The sequence below is a fragment of the Metopolophium dirhodum genome, chromosome 1, assembly GCF_019925205.1.
Source record: "Metopolophium dirhodum isolate CAU chromosome 1, ASM1992520v1, whole genome shotgun sequence".
Classification (NCBI taxonomy): Eukaryota; Metazoa; Arthropoda; class Insecta; order Hemiptera; family Aphididae; genus Metopolophium; species Metopolophium dirhodum.
Genome location: NC_083560.1, coordinates 77555278 through 77570914, shown reverse-complemented (window position 1 = coordinate 77570914; position 15637 = coordinate 77555278). Strand labels below are relative to the sequence as shown.

General features: G+C 28.9%; 1 pseudogene; it reads left to right on the top strand.

The window, feature by feature from the left end:
• The first annotated feature begins 6908 nt into the window (after window positions 1-6908).
• Window positions 6909-14271, top strand: LOC132941951 (uncharacterized; annotated as a pseudogene).
• The last annotated feature ends 1366 nt before the right edge of the window (window positions 14272-15637 follow it).

The window sequence follows — 15637 nt, the reverse complement described above, 5'->3', positions numbered from 1 at the left end:
CTCAGAATCTAAAAAATATTTATCAATATACCTACATAATTATTATAATGATTACTAAATTAATTTTAAATAGTATAATCCCATACAGCATAAAAATATTTCCCAACTATGGTAAAAATATTTTCAGGATAACAATATAGTTGACAAAATATTTTAAAAAGTTGCGTAAATAATTAGGTAATATTTTAGTTATAATCTTTGGCCCAAAAGTTCATATATTTGAAAAGTATATTTGATGATATTATTGTGAATAAAGTAATTTATAAAAACCTATTTACGTGGAGCCTTGTTTTAAATTTTCAATCCTTAACTATAAAAGTTGAACATTTTATAAATGTTTAACTACAAAATAATTATTAAATTTTACATGTGATAAATTTTGTCAGAATTTGAACTTTAAATGCTTATAAAAAAAAACTGTGCCTATATATTTTTAATATTTTTTAACTGCTATTAAAACGATATATCAGGAGGCTTATATTACATTTTCACGCTTTTTTACCCAACAAATAAAATTTTATTGATATTTATAGAAAAAAAAACTAAAAAAATTGAAAACTGACAATGTCCGTAAACAGTTCAAAAAGAGTCAAAATATTTTCAAAATTTTATCGTGTATAGAAAATTCTAATATAAACATTCAGTTAAATGTTCAAGTATCTACTGTCATACGTTTTTTAATTACAAGAAAATAAGAAAATCGTTACATGAGAAATCGAGTGAATATCAAATGTTGAAAAAATATGAATTTCAAACGCTCATAAAAATTTAATTTGACTTTCTTGTAGAAATTTTTTTTTTGATAAAAGTAGATAAACTTATGGATAATCTTGTATTACATTTTCAAATCTTAGGTTTAAAAAGAAAAGTTTTTATGAATTCTCAACTCAAAATAATTTGCTAATTTTCGTGATTTTTTCGTATTTTGTCAATATTTGAACTTTAAATGTTTATAAATAAAAACTGTGACAAAGGATTTTTAATTTTTTTCATCTGCCTTTGAAACAATAATCTAGGAGTCTTCTTTTAAATTTTCAAGCTTTTTTACTCGACAGATAAAATTTTATTGATATTTATACAAAAAAAAAACTAATACAATTTGAAACTGAAAATGTTCTTTAACAGTTCAAAACATTTTATCGTGTATAGAAAATGCTAATATAAACATTCAGTCAAAATTTAATGTACCTACGATCATTTGTTTTAGTGTTGCACCAAAAACCAAAATTTTCTCCAAGATTTTCTCAAAAACAGATTTTGCGTAAAAATTCCCGTTTTCCTTAATTTTTCTTTTGTTTTTCACGCTGCTTTTGAAAACTACTGTGAAATTTTTACTTTTGACCCACCAAAGTACCAACTAGATTCACTTTCCTATCAGAAAATTTACTGTTGAAGAAAATCCAAGCATTTTTACTGTCCTCAAAAGTGATGCCAGACACAAAAATAAAAAATTAAAAAAAAAACACACATCATTATAAAATCAATACATTCATCGCTTCGCTCAGAATCTAAAATTTAGTAAAATGTTTTTATAAATAAAATGTTAAAATGTAAAATAATACAATATTACATTTTTAAGAAAAATTGGCTCATATATTTTCTAATAAAATTAGCTCAAGTATTAATTTCAAATATTGCATGCATAGATAACATTTTTTAGAAAATAAAAATAATTACAAAGATTTTATGAGGTGATCTTCTTGTAGTACATAAATTGAACTAGAAGCTTTTACCTCATGAAAATAGTCAAGGATCTGCTACACGAATCTTAACAGGGCACGGTCTGCTTCACGCCCGGATGAGCATCTATGGCCATAATTAGCGCACAGCGCTACTACACGGTACATAAGTTGGGTTGCGTCCAAAAACCGCATACTTTTGATTTCAACCCCAAAAAGTTTGATAGACAAAAACCTCACACTTTATCAGTCATTGTATATAACAAAATACCGCAAACTTATAGTGATTAAAACCACACACTATTTTTAGTGTAAAATAATATATAAGATAAGATAGTAAGATGCAAAACAATAATCATGCGAACTCGTTTCAAGTCTTTAGTCACCACTCGTTATTAGTCGGTTAAATATATAAGTTTTTTATTAATTATATAGTGGATAAAACATTTTTTCATTTTTTTCATTTTTAGTCAAATATTTTTAATTTGGTATAATATGCATTTTCTAATTATCGATAGTAATAAAGGGGCAAGTGTTTATTAATTCACAATTTTAAGTACTGAACATTTAGAGTGTATAATAGTGGAAATGTGGTTTGGGGGAGTTTTATTAAAAATTGTACGTCCACGGTTACAACACGTTGTTAAATGGCACGCATGTAAAATCACGGAAAATAATCGAACGGACCGTAGAATTACAGAATATAAATGTATGGAGCGTAACATCATGGACCGTCACATTACGGAAAGTGACAAACCGTATTTTTACGGACCATCAAATTACGGAAAGTCTAAATGCATGGACCATCATATCACGGACCGTCAAAATACGGAAAATAAATCTAAACCCCAGGACCGTTGAAGTACGGAAAGTAGAACCGTAATGTTCCGGACCGTCAAATTACGGAATATAGAATATTGATACTTGTGCTCTCAAGCGGTAAAAATAATAACTATATGATTTATTTATTTTCCAATTCTACAGTGGCGCCAAAGTTTAAAATTCAAAATTAATTTATGTTCTGTAAAAATATATTATTTATAATAGTAAATTAAGTCGTAGTTCCTCCTCTTCGATTGTAAATAATCTTTTTCTATAATCCGTAATTTCTGTCGTTTTTACTGTCATAATATATGTTACTTATTGTAATGGCATAGCCAGGGGAGGGGGCTGCACCCCCCCCCCCCCGAAATGTTAAGAAAATTTAAAGATTATTTTAATGGTCTATGATAGTCGCTCAAAAAGTCTTAAATTGTATTTAAAATATTTAAAAATGTACTAAAAGTATTAACACTTTTCAGTGTTAGTACGTATTTAATGTGTAAAAGTGTAAAAGTTGATTAGCCCCCCCCCCCCAAAAAAAAAAAATCCTGGCTACGTCACTGACTTATTGTTCTGATGTGTAACAGGTTGTATGAATAAAAATTAAAAAAAAAAAATAATAAATTATTTTGACATGATGAATATTATAAGAGTTATTGAAAATATTTGTTGTTATAATAATATATTATGCCAATTAAATAAATTGTATGGATAAACACCCGGCTTCAGAAATGAACGAGGTCATTAGTTAAGCGTACTCACTGGGATGATCAAATGACGAATTTGTTGAAATTATATTCTATTTTCAAAATTTGGATTTTATCATTTTTTTTAGAATAATGTGTTCAATCTTTCAATTCTCAAAGTAAATACTTAGATTATATTTCTTGCTATATCCTCATACAAATCGAGGTGTGACAACAGTTTTTACGGTCTTTACTTGTTTTAAGTTATTCCTTGCCATTTAACATACTTATACATAACTGATTAAATGATTCAGTTTTAACATTTTAAAATAATCACAATCTACAAATATTGTTCAAAGTGACTTCAATGTACTTTCCCATAAAACGATGTTATATTAATTCAGAGTTCTTTTCAACAAAGTATTTGGTATTTTATGAATGATGTCGTCAGACGTCAGCTATATAATATATTATATTATCAAATTATCATCTTTATTGTTTATACTTCGTTGGTATAAATAATAATGTATTCTTTTAAGAGAATCCACAAGAAAAAGTCACGTGGGTTAGAGTCAGGACTGTGGGAAGGCCATACCATTGATTATAAATACTAGTAGGTATGGACCATATAATCTTATTTCTAGGCGACATTGAGCATTGTTACTAGCGTTATTCATAATCTAACCGCGAGTTTTCTATTTGGTATTTTCATCAGCTGATAATATTTAATCAACTTAGTCACTTAGTCAATAGTTCATTTCTTATTACTTATTGTGCATTGTACGTATGTCATTTAAGTAACTTAATAGTTATGTATGTTTCATAATAAAACAGTACCTACAGTTATTATAATGCAAACAATTAGCGACATTAGTTAAATAAATTAATCAAACTCATAAGTCTAACCCACAATGAAAACCACATCTGCAAATTTAACGTTAGTGTAATATATTATTAATAACTAACCTTTATAACTTAAAAATAAATTGAAAATGTTGATCAGTGCCAATAGTAATGGACTGAGTTATAATCAAAATACTTAATGTTTTTTAATGTATCAAGTAGGTCACTTCATTATTAACGATAAAAGTACAATATTACATTAATAATAAGTACAAAATAAAATGTTTATCTATATCGAGAGACGAGAGTCTCTGAGTGTTACTGCTGAGTGACTTCTCTCTTCACGTTTCCATGTCTTGTGTATAAATATTTTTTCGGACATATGCTTATTGTAAATACCATTACAGATTGTATATAAACCAATAAATGTTAAAAAAAAATTTATATCGATAGTCAAAATAATTAGGTACCTAGGAATATAATGTTATGTTATTGTACCAAAAACTGGAATATAACTATTTTAGTATAAACATACAAATGGTTAGTTTCTATTATGTCTTATGAGTTATGACTTAATAAATATAAAAGTTACCATAATTTTATTTAACACAACTTAAATTTCATCATAATTATTTAGTTGACAATATAAAAACTGCAGTGTTAATTGTTAATCAGATTAAATGACATAAGGTAAAATAAAATACCTAGGTTAAATTACAAGACATAAATATCACCACTGTTTATCTTACAGAGTGCTAATATACAAATCGATGTGTCACACCACTTTTTTGTATTCTGCCGATTTGGACGTGAAAAATAAACAACAAGAAAACGTAACACCTCGTTTGTATGAGAATTTAGCCACAAATATCATTCAATTGTTTATTATTACATTTAAGATAATATTCTTAAACTAATTAGATAAAATACAAATTTTGAAGATCTAAAAATTTTTTTAAAAAAATCATAATTTTACCCCGGTGAGTACGTTTATAATGTTTATATACTAATGAGTAATGACCTCATTAATTTTAGAAACACTGATACGATGTTACGATATCATTAAAAAAAAAACACATAAAAATACGTTTTATAATATTTAACAACTTACTGTAATATTATTGCTACTATGAGCATATAAATATTAAAATATATAATTTTGTTTAAACATATTTTGTAATTTGTATTTATTTATTCAGAATAAATACCTACATAAAATACACAATCTTTTATTTTTTTCATTTGAAATTTTTGTATTTTGTATTTAAGTACAATATTTTAAAAGTATTTTATCCATCCCTAAGTACTGCATTTATAAGATAAATATTTTGAAAACTGTTGAAAGTTAGGATTCATCGTATTCTCTTCTTTAGATCAGACGAACGAATTTTAACAAATTTGTACTTAAACTTACCAAAATGGCATAATGTAAACAATTAGTAATTACAAGTATTGAACAGTGAATTACGTTTCATCGAGCAATAAATTAATTTTCATATTGCCCATTATAATAGAGCTCCTTACCTTAAATTCAACAATATACTTATATTAAAATCATATAAAATTGTTTTCGGGGAGGTGTACAAAATTGTACAGAATAAAGTAGGTAGGTACCTACCTACATAGTACCGAATTATTGAAAATTGTATTTGTTCAACATTCGGCACAGCCTTGTGCCGGAGTAACGTTACCACAGCCCGGATATGGGGAAATCGTGTTTTTTCGTGTTTGGCGAGGTGTGCAAAATTGTGTTTTGGTTGTATAAAATAAAGTACATTAAGGCCATACTGAATACATTTTAAATTCATTTTTAAACATGGCGTGCTGGGGTAACGGACCTTATACGTGTACCTAATTTGTGGTAGGCACCTATACGATTTTATAAAACTTAGAATAATTACAATCTACAAGAAAAATAATTAATAAATGTATAAATTTGTAATTTTTTGCTTTTAAAGTTTGCTTTAAAGTTGGCTTTGCGTTAATACGTTTGATATTTACAAGATATAATTTTATTTCATTATTATTAATTATTTTAATAGGTAACTAAAATTATTTTTTTTCATACGATGTCGATCATTCATTGATTTATAACTTTTAAGTTATAAACCATCACTAACTTCAGAATTTAAATAATTTATACACATTAAGAAGCTGCAATATGGTGATTTCATCGATTATACTTATAAAGGAAGGCGTATTTACACTTAACGTAAATGGGTATACGAGTAATGGCCAACAATAACGGATGTTTGATTACGAGATATATTTATTATGATACATATTTGTTTAGATGGTGTGGATGGATTTAAATAAAATACACAACAATATCTATCATATAAACTTCATAATTATGTTAATTTTAAAACCGTTTACACTTAAAGTCGCAATCGTTTAAATTTCGTTCAAATTACACGACGTATTCCGCAGCTTTTTCCGTCGAATTAAAAACGCTGCGGAACACGCGGCGTTTAAAACGCAGCGGAATACGCCGTGTATAGCCCCGACCTTACTTCATGATGTCGAGTTCCGTGAAACCTAAATATACAATTTACGGGTATCCAGGTAATTACTAATAATTATATCAAATTAATTTTATAGTCTATTATATAATATATATAGAGTATAGACCTAAGTCTAGACGTATAAATTATTATTTGAAAACAATAGAGATATTTTCGTCAAAATGTGGGGGTCTTGCCATTCTCAACAAATTATATCCTGCTAATCGTTATTGACTTTTGAAACTTCCTCGTTCCACGACAGATGCACCTACAATTTTTCGATCCTCAACGTTGTTAATATTTTATTGTACTGTGGTTACTTTGGATATTTTCTATATAAATCTGACTTGTGTTTTAATTCATTAAAATATAAAATGTATTTCCAAGGATTCACATACAGAAACAATAGCGTCAAGAACGGAATCACGTAAGTAATCTGTTATTTAATTTAATATTAATAAATACCTAACTATATAGGTACTCGTGCCGGATTTAACAACTTAATATGCTGCTGTAAACACTAAAAAAATACTAATATAAAAATATCCTTTTTTTACACAAGTTTTTTTAGATTCTGAGCGGAGCGACGAATATATTGATTTTATTTAGTTTATTTTGTGTCAGTTATCAACTTTCAGGACAGTAAACATTTTTATATTTTCTTCAAAAGGATCTTTTCTGATAAGTGAATCTAGTTGGTACTTTAAGAGGTCAAAAGTAAACATTTAACAGTAGTTTTCAATAGCACCGGGAAAAACAAAAAAAGAAATAATAACGGAAAAAAGGGGATTTCTTCGCAATAGTCTAACTGAAAAAAAGTTTACAAAATTTGAAAAAATTATCATGGCTTTAAATTAGGTGCGTCGTCCTGGCACCCGTAAATCGTCAAAACCCACCCTAACATATCTCATTTTTTTGTACCCGATTTGTACCCATTTGAACCCTCCATAAAAAAATTTGTACCCCTCTCCCTTTTACGCAAAATCAAATATCCCGTCCGGGTGCTGTAACGACGTCGTCCTGGCACCCGGAACCACCAGAAGTCAACCGATCGATTTCGGACCTATCTCATTTTTTTGTACCCGATTTGTACCCATTTGAACCCTCCATAAAAAAATTTGTACCCCTCTCCCTTTTACGCAAAATCAAATCCCCTGTCAGTGTGCTGTAAAACGGTCATACTGGCACAATAAAGACTATTGGATGCGCAGTGCTTGGTGTTTTTAAAAATCGTTGTTTTTAGGTTTACCTAAATGTTCCTCCTTACACATGAATGGTAATTACATTATATTACCATTGTATTCGAGTATATAAGTATGTATATTGTTATTTGACAAAATCACTTTGTTGTAGTTTACTGAATGAAATGTTTAATTCTTAAGTTTAAAACAATATCACGTTTTGCTACATAAAGTTGCGTTTTTCATCATGGCAAAACGAGTGAATAACATAGTGTTTTTTTAAATCGCTGTAAAAACATAACTGATGGAAAGACTTAGTTCATAATTTTTTTTCAGTGTATATAACCTATAATATAGACTATGATTTATCAATGGACTCACATTCAAAAGATCTGGTACTTGGTACCTACTATACAGGAATACAGCAGAGAATTCCTCGGTTTTGTACTTTTGTATAATTGTATGTTACTTTTACTCACCTTAGAGCTTTTTTAATTCTGAACTTATTTGCTCACTTACCTATTTTTGTATCAATAGGTCACTAACCCGCTTTAAAACAGTTTAATACTAGTCCAATATTATTTCATTTAGATTCTGAGTAGATTTTAGACTATTGGTTTTACAATGATGTGTTTTTTATTTTTTTTTTTTTTTAAATTTTTTTCTATGTAAATGATTAGTAGTCAAAATAATGCTTTTTATTTTCATTTTCAGTATCTTGTTCGATGGGGATGTGAATCTAGTTGGTACTTTTGGGAGGTCAAAATTTAAAAATCACAATAGTTTTCAAAAGCGCCCGGAAAAACATAATACAATTTAAGGGAAAACGGGAATTTTACGCATAACGGTTTTTGACAAAATCGATTTTGGCTTTTGGTGTTATTCTAAAACAAATTATCGTAAAGGTTAATAGACGGAAAATAAGAGGAGAATTCATGGACAAAAAATGTGAAATCTCCCTATAAAATGCTGTACAGTAAATATTTTTGTGTGAGGGGCAAATAGGTAGACAACGAGTTTGAAATCTCTCCATGACTTTTGTTACGGTAAAATCATTGTGTTCAAGCGGGACATGTGAAAAAAAAACGTACTGTGAACATACAAATGTATACTACTCACAAGGGCCGGATCTATGGGGGGGGGGGAAGTCGGGGATTTATCCCCGGGCGTATAATTTTCGTGGGCGTATTTTTAAAGTCTTAAATTTGTAAATTGAAAATTAAAGATGGACATTAAAACAAAAGTTAAAACTAGGTACAAAATAATAAAAGTAAAAACTAATAACATTGAATTAATAATTAAAAAGGACAAAATAAATATGAAAATATAGGTACGCAGTGCCGTGGATATAGGAAATACCCGTCCGTAACTGTCAGCGGGAGTGTACGCGCCTTAGTCCATCATAGATTAATGTACTCTCTGATTAGTGACATAATAAAGTCTGGTAAAGATACTGTTGAAGAAAATCCAAGCACTTTTACTGACCTAAAAGGTGATGACATAACAGACACAAAAAAAATAATAATAAAACAACACATCATTGTAAAATCAATAAATTCATCGTTTCACTCAGAATCTAAAAACTATCCTATTGATAAGTAGCCCAAGTCAAATTGAAAATTATGTTTTACATATCATATCAAAATAATTTAAAAAGAAATTTATATTCTATTTGGTTAGGTTTTTTTATTACAAACTGTTTTTTTTATATAATTTATTTTTATAGTTCAAGATATCAAATAAACAACCGGGTTCTTATTATTTTGGAAATTTGTAAAATGTAGAATGTAAAATGTAGATATTTTAGTATATACATTTAATCCATAAGTTAAAATCTATGATAAAGTAAATTTCTTTATCATTTTATAATCATTATATTACAATTTTCAGTACATTATCACATTTGATCCATTGTATTTTTTCCGTACCTAGTACCCATGATATTAAGTTTTGATTGTAACAAATATTAAAAATTAAAATTGTATAATATTGTTAGGTAGTTTTAGTATATTGTAAATTAAATATTGTTCTTTTACACTTGTTCTAACCTAATTTAGATTTGTAAATAAATAATTCATACATGTTATTATTATCAATATATTATTTATTCTAAACCTGAAACTTAGAAATATTGACCACAGATTTTAGTTTTAAATACATCATTAAGAAGTGCATCTAAAACTATTACTTGAATAGTTTAAAATTTAAAATGTTTTATTTTTTAAGTTAAAATCATTTAAATTATCTGTGGTAAATAAATTATTGGTCCAGTATATTGCAAAAGATTTTATAAATGTTGGTCCTTACAATACAATAATTTTTCGTAAAAAAAAATACTAATTCTGGTAATCTCCCTGAGATGGCCATATTTTTTTAATTTTCCCCGGGTGTTAAAAAGCTAAGATCCGGCCCTGCTACTCACTTACCATAAATTCGGTTTTTTTTACACATCGTAAAAATTTTTTTGTGTCACCTTTTCAGTTATCAGTCCTTCTTATCGCCCTCCAAAACTGCTATATAAAATATATTTTTAAAATATATCAGTTAATATATATCAGTAAATATAATCAGTTATGTTTTTACAGCGATTTAAAAAAACACTATGTTATTTACTCGTTTTGCCATGATGAAAATAATATATATTATATACATTTTTAATTAATATTCGTTAAGAATAGAGAATACTAAGTCGAGGTTTTTAAGAATAGTTATATAGATCCAAATAACTTATAGGTATCACTAAAAAATTTTAATTTATTTTTTAAGCCATTAATGCTGTAGCAAAACGTGATATTGTTTTAAACTTAAGAATTAAACATTTCATTCAGTAAACTACAACAAAGTGATTTTGTCAAATAACAATATACATACTTATATACTCGAATACAATGGTAATATAATGTAATTACCATTCATGTGTAAGGAGGAACATTTAGGTAAACCTAAAAACAACGATTTTTAAAAACACCAAGCACTGCGCATCCAATAGTCTTTATTGTGCCAGTATGACCGTTTTACAGCACACTGACAGGGGATTTGATTTTGCGTAAAAGGGAGAGGGGTACAAATTTTTTTATGGAGGGTTCAAATGGGTACAAATCGGGTACAAAAAAATGAGATAGGTCCGAAATCGATCGGTTGACTTCTGGTGGTTCCGGGTGCCAGGACGACGTCGTTACAGCACCCGGACGGGATATTTGATTTTGCGTAAAAGGGAGAGGGGTACAAATTTTTTTATGGAGGGTTCAAATGGGTACAAATCGGGTACAAAAAAATGAGATATGTTAGGGAGGGTTTTGACGATTTACGGGTTTAAGGACGACGCACCTCTTTAAATTGCTCAAACAGCGTCAATATAGTTTGAAAATTTTACCTATGTTTGGGAAATACTGATATAAATCTTTGGTGAACATTTCATAAGTCTGCGGTTAATTGTTTTGGAAATACTACAAAATATCAAAAATCGATCAATAATTTACCGCTGAGTATCAAATATTGAAAAATTATAAGTACAGAACCTCTGTCAAAAAGTAATGTCCAGTTTAAGTACACTTTTTTTTGTTTGGTACAGGAAGGAAAACTTATGTAAAATCTTATATTAAAATGTTTAATCTTAGGTATGAAAAGAAAAACTTTAATGAATTTCTAACTAAATAATAGTTCAACATTTAAAAAATTTAAAAAATTTCTTATGGCTATTAATGGCTGAAAAAAATTCAAAATTGTTTGAAAATAATATTATGCATGGAAAATAGTCATTTTAACATTTGGTAAAAATTTCAAGTATCTAGGATTATTGGTTTTTGAATTGCAATAAAATATCAAATATTTATTGGTGAAAAACTACTTGGAATTTTCCACTTTGACCTCTCAAAGTACCAACTAGATTCACCTTTTTATCAAAAAAGATGCTGGTCTCAAAAATCGAAGCATGCATACTATCAAAAATGTTGCTGAAAGACAGAAAAAAAACTCACATCATTGTAAAATCAATACATTATTTCACTCCGCTCAGAATCTAAGAAATAAATGTAGGAAGTTAGAATTTTACAAATAACGAAAATTAGCAAATAATTCAGAAACAATTTCTTTTAATATCTATAAGCACACATAATGGACTTAATACAATTACATATAATATATATTTATTATTTGAAAATAACACCATTTTTTAAAAAAGTTTACTAGGATTACAAATAGATATACAAGTAAAGTTAGCTTATTTTTTTCAGTTATTATAAATGCAGTAAAGCTAGTACTTATTTTTGTCCGGGATCAATCAAGAAGCTGAAAAACGGAACTGTAGTGATAATAAAATCACATGAGGGCCATGTTAGTGAGGAAAATAACTCTCAAAAACTGATTCATAATTTTTGTGAAATTTTGAAATCAAGGGCCTCTACTGAGAATATTTTGTTAAGAAATTTATATGATGAGGAATCTAGAAGGTAAGGAGTTTTATAACCTAAAGAATATCTTTTAGAGCCCTATCAACAATTGATATCAGAATTTAATATTTTATTAGACATGTGGTAGCAGCAGGGTTGTACCCATGGTCAACAGCCGAATCTCTTATGCGACATGCCCGAAGAAGATCATTGCCTAGATTGCCTAACTCACTGTTAGATTTGGCAACTCTATTTGATAATGGCCAGCTAAATCGGTTTTCTTGTTGCGACTCTCCTTTTTTAGAGGATGTGTTAGAGATGTGTATGGAAGAAGTAGCATCATTTTTGGATGTATGAATTTAATTGTTAATGTTCTGCAAAACGGTGTGACAGAGTTACATGCGGATGCCACGTTCAAGGTTGTACCTAGAAACATGGGATACCAATTACTAACCATACATTGTATGATCGAAAACCATGTAAGATATTAATAATATTTTATATTATTTTATTTAATATACAAATTCGAATATTAAATACTTGTGGAAATAGGCACCAGTTTAAATAGTTGTAACATACAATAAGATTTATTTTTTTTAAATTATCATTTAAATATTTGCAGTCCATACCTATTGTCTATATTCTTATGGAAAGTAAGTCGCGGAATTCATACAAGATACAACTGTGTTATGCGTTTTGTAAAAGATAATATTTATTATAACTGACTATGAGGTGGCTCTGAGGGATGTTTTGATTTCATCATTTCCAGAAGCTCGTTACGCTGGTTGCTGGTTTCACCATAACCAAGTAAAAATAAATAATCAAACAAATACAATTAATGATATTATACAGCATTCTTATTAATTATTCTTATTAATGCTTTATTAATGGTTTTGTATAATTTTGTAGGCTGTATGGAGAAAAATGAACAGTTTAGGATACTTACATCATCTAAATAACGATAATGCCCATAAGGTATTGAAACTCCTTATGTCCCTTCCATTTTTACCAGCTAGAGATATGGAAAACGGGTTTTATTAATTGGAGCATTTGCACGAAATCATGATGTCCACTTGGAGAGATTGCTAAGTTATTATGAAAGGTATTTTACAAATTAACTTAAAACCTAGAACCATTTAAAGAACTGTTAATAAATACTGTTAGTTATTAATAGTACTAAAATAAAAATTATTTGTGGTCCACAAGTTGTGTCGGTTCATGGACTGCCTCGTCGGACAAATAATAACATTGAGAGCTTCCATAACACGTTAAGATTAAAGTTCTCTGTTGCGCATCCAAGCTTATGGGTATTTCTAGGTAAGAAATGTATGCGTAAGTATAATACAGAAAAATTACATCAAGTTGTGTTAGTACTTAGAGGTATAAATAGATAGTAGACTCAAGGTTTTGGAACTATGGATCGAATTACTATTAAAATTAAAATTAAAACTACTACAATAAAATTAATATATTTTTATGAGAGGTTGTGTTTATTTATAAACTCAAATTTAATGTTCTTAAATGAAAAAAAAAATGTTTTCATAGTTATTTAAGTAAAATTAAAATTACTACAATAAAATGAATATATTTTTATGAGAGGTTGTGTTTATTTATAAACTCAAATTTAATCTTCTTAAATGAAAAAAAAAATGTTTTCATAGTTATTTAAGTAAACTCACTGTAAAACCTAATATAATGAGTTTCAAATTATAGTCATAAAGGTACCTAGTAAGTTAATAATTAATACCAAAAAGGTAATACCTATTTTATTTTGTAATTTTTAAATAGGCACTTTATCTAATTTGAGTACCAGTTACCATTTGGTTAATCAACAAATTTTGAACCACTTGCGTCCCACTAGGCATGCGAGGACCAAGTTTTTGGCTAACTCTCACAGGATAATATATGCTACAGAGCAATACCAATTAGAACAAATATCCATATGGCAATTTCTTCTGCATTGTTCGTATACCAGCGCAGCATATGAATTAAGGCTGCGAACCTGTGCTTTGAGAATGAACGATGCTCATGTTGATGCTGAATCAGACCACAATGTTCCAGCAGATGCAGTTCCAATGTTATTGATCCATAGCCAGTGGAAAATAATAACTTACAATTGTATCCGAATCAACCGTTTAATGATGCACCAGGTTCACCACCAATTATGAACCCTCCAGATTCGACAAATGTACCTCAGCTGCTTGACAACGGAAACTTGTGTATGACATGCTTGGTAGTGTCTCTAGCTGAAAGTGAACAGCAATATATAGTATTACCATGTGGAATATATTTCATAAAAATACTTACGCATCAAGTGTCGTTCATAGTATTTTACTTGTTTGGTATTGTAACGATTATCATCATCGACATCGTACATTACTCCCTACGTTGAGCACGGCTAATATGCTGAGTGTTAGTAATGGCAAACGTGTATATATGTATGAAAAATATATATTATGCTGACGCGATGTTTAGCTCACATCGTGTAAATATAACCGACCGGGGCGCTTGGCGGTAGATAGTTATGATAAAGTCTACAGTGAGGTAGTCGATAGAGTCTATAATTGGCGGTTGATAGTTGGATGGTCAAGAATGAAGAGTCATAGTCGGCGGTCGATAGTGGAACTCGAGGGCTGACAACGACCTGAAGAGGACCTGCGAACGACCAACTCAACCCGCATTTGGACATCGACACCCACGACACACCATGGCCTGATCGGTAACCCGGAGTTATAATTTATAATTATACTTTCGATGTTGTAACTTGTAGTAGATAATAATAATACATTGATATTCAATAACAGATATACATATATATATATATATATATATATATATATATATATATATTACGTTGAGTACTTTGCTTCACATAAGGTAACCCTGGTCCCTAGTAATAATATCACACACCGAGGTCGAGTCTTCGAGACCTCGTTAATATAAACAGTACGACACCTGAACGGGTAAGAGCCCAGGTGAAGAGGAGACGTTACAGTATGATTGGTATGCAACCCTACTATAAAATAACAAAATAATACGGAACAGCGTCTACATTTGAACTAGCTTCAAAATTCGTAAGATTGTCAATGTATATTTTTTAAGTAAAAACGTTTATATAAAACCCATAATAAATAAGGGTTTATCGTTGCAGTATAGTAGACTTGAATACAAATATTTACAGTGATCTACGTTTATAAATTATGTCTGTTATTTCTATAAACAAATTAGGTACCTTATACAATGTTTGTAATAATGATATCTATTATGCAACTCTATACTTAAAAGCGAATATTTTGGAAATAATATAAGGCAAGTTTAGGTAATTATAATATATGGACTAGTGGATATGGTTAAAATGAAAAGTAAGGATGTATAAGCATATTTGTGTTTAATTCAAATATAATAAAATAAATGTTGTATTATTTCTAACATGAAATGTACTGTATCAAAGGTCAAGTCGAAATATGTTAGTTTTATTTTTGCATTGAGTGGTCAAACTATACTCGAAGACGACGTCTAAGACACTCGGAGTCG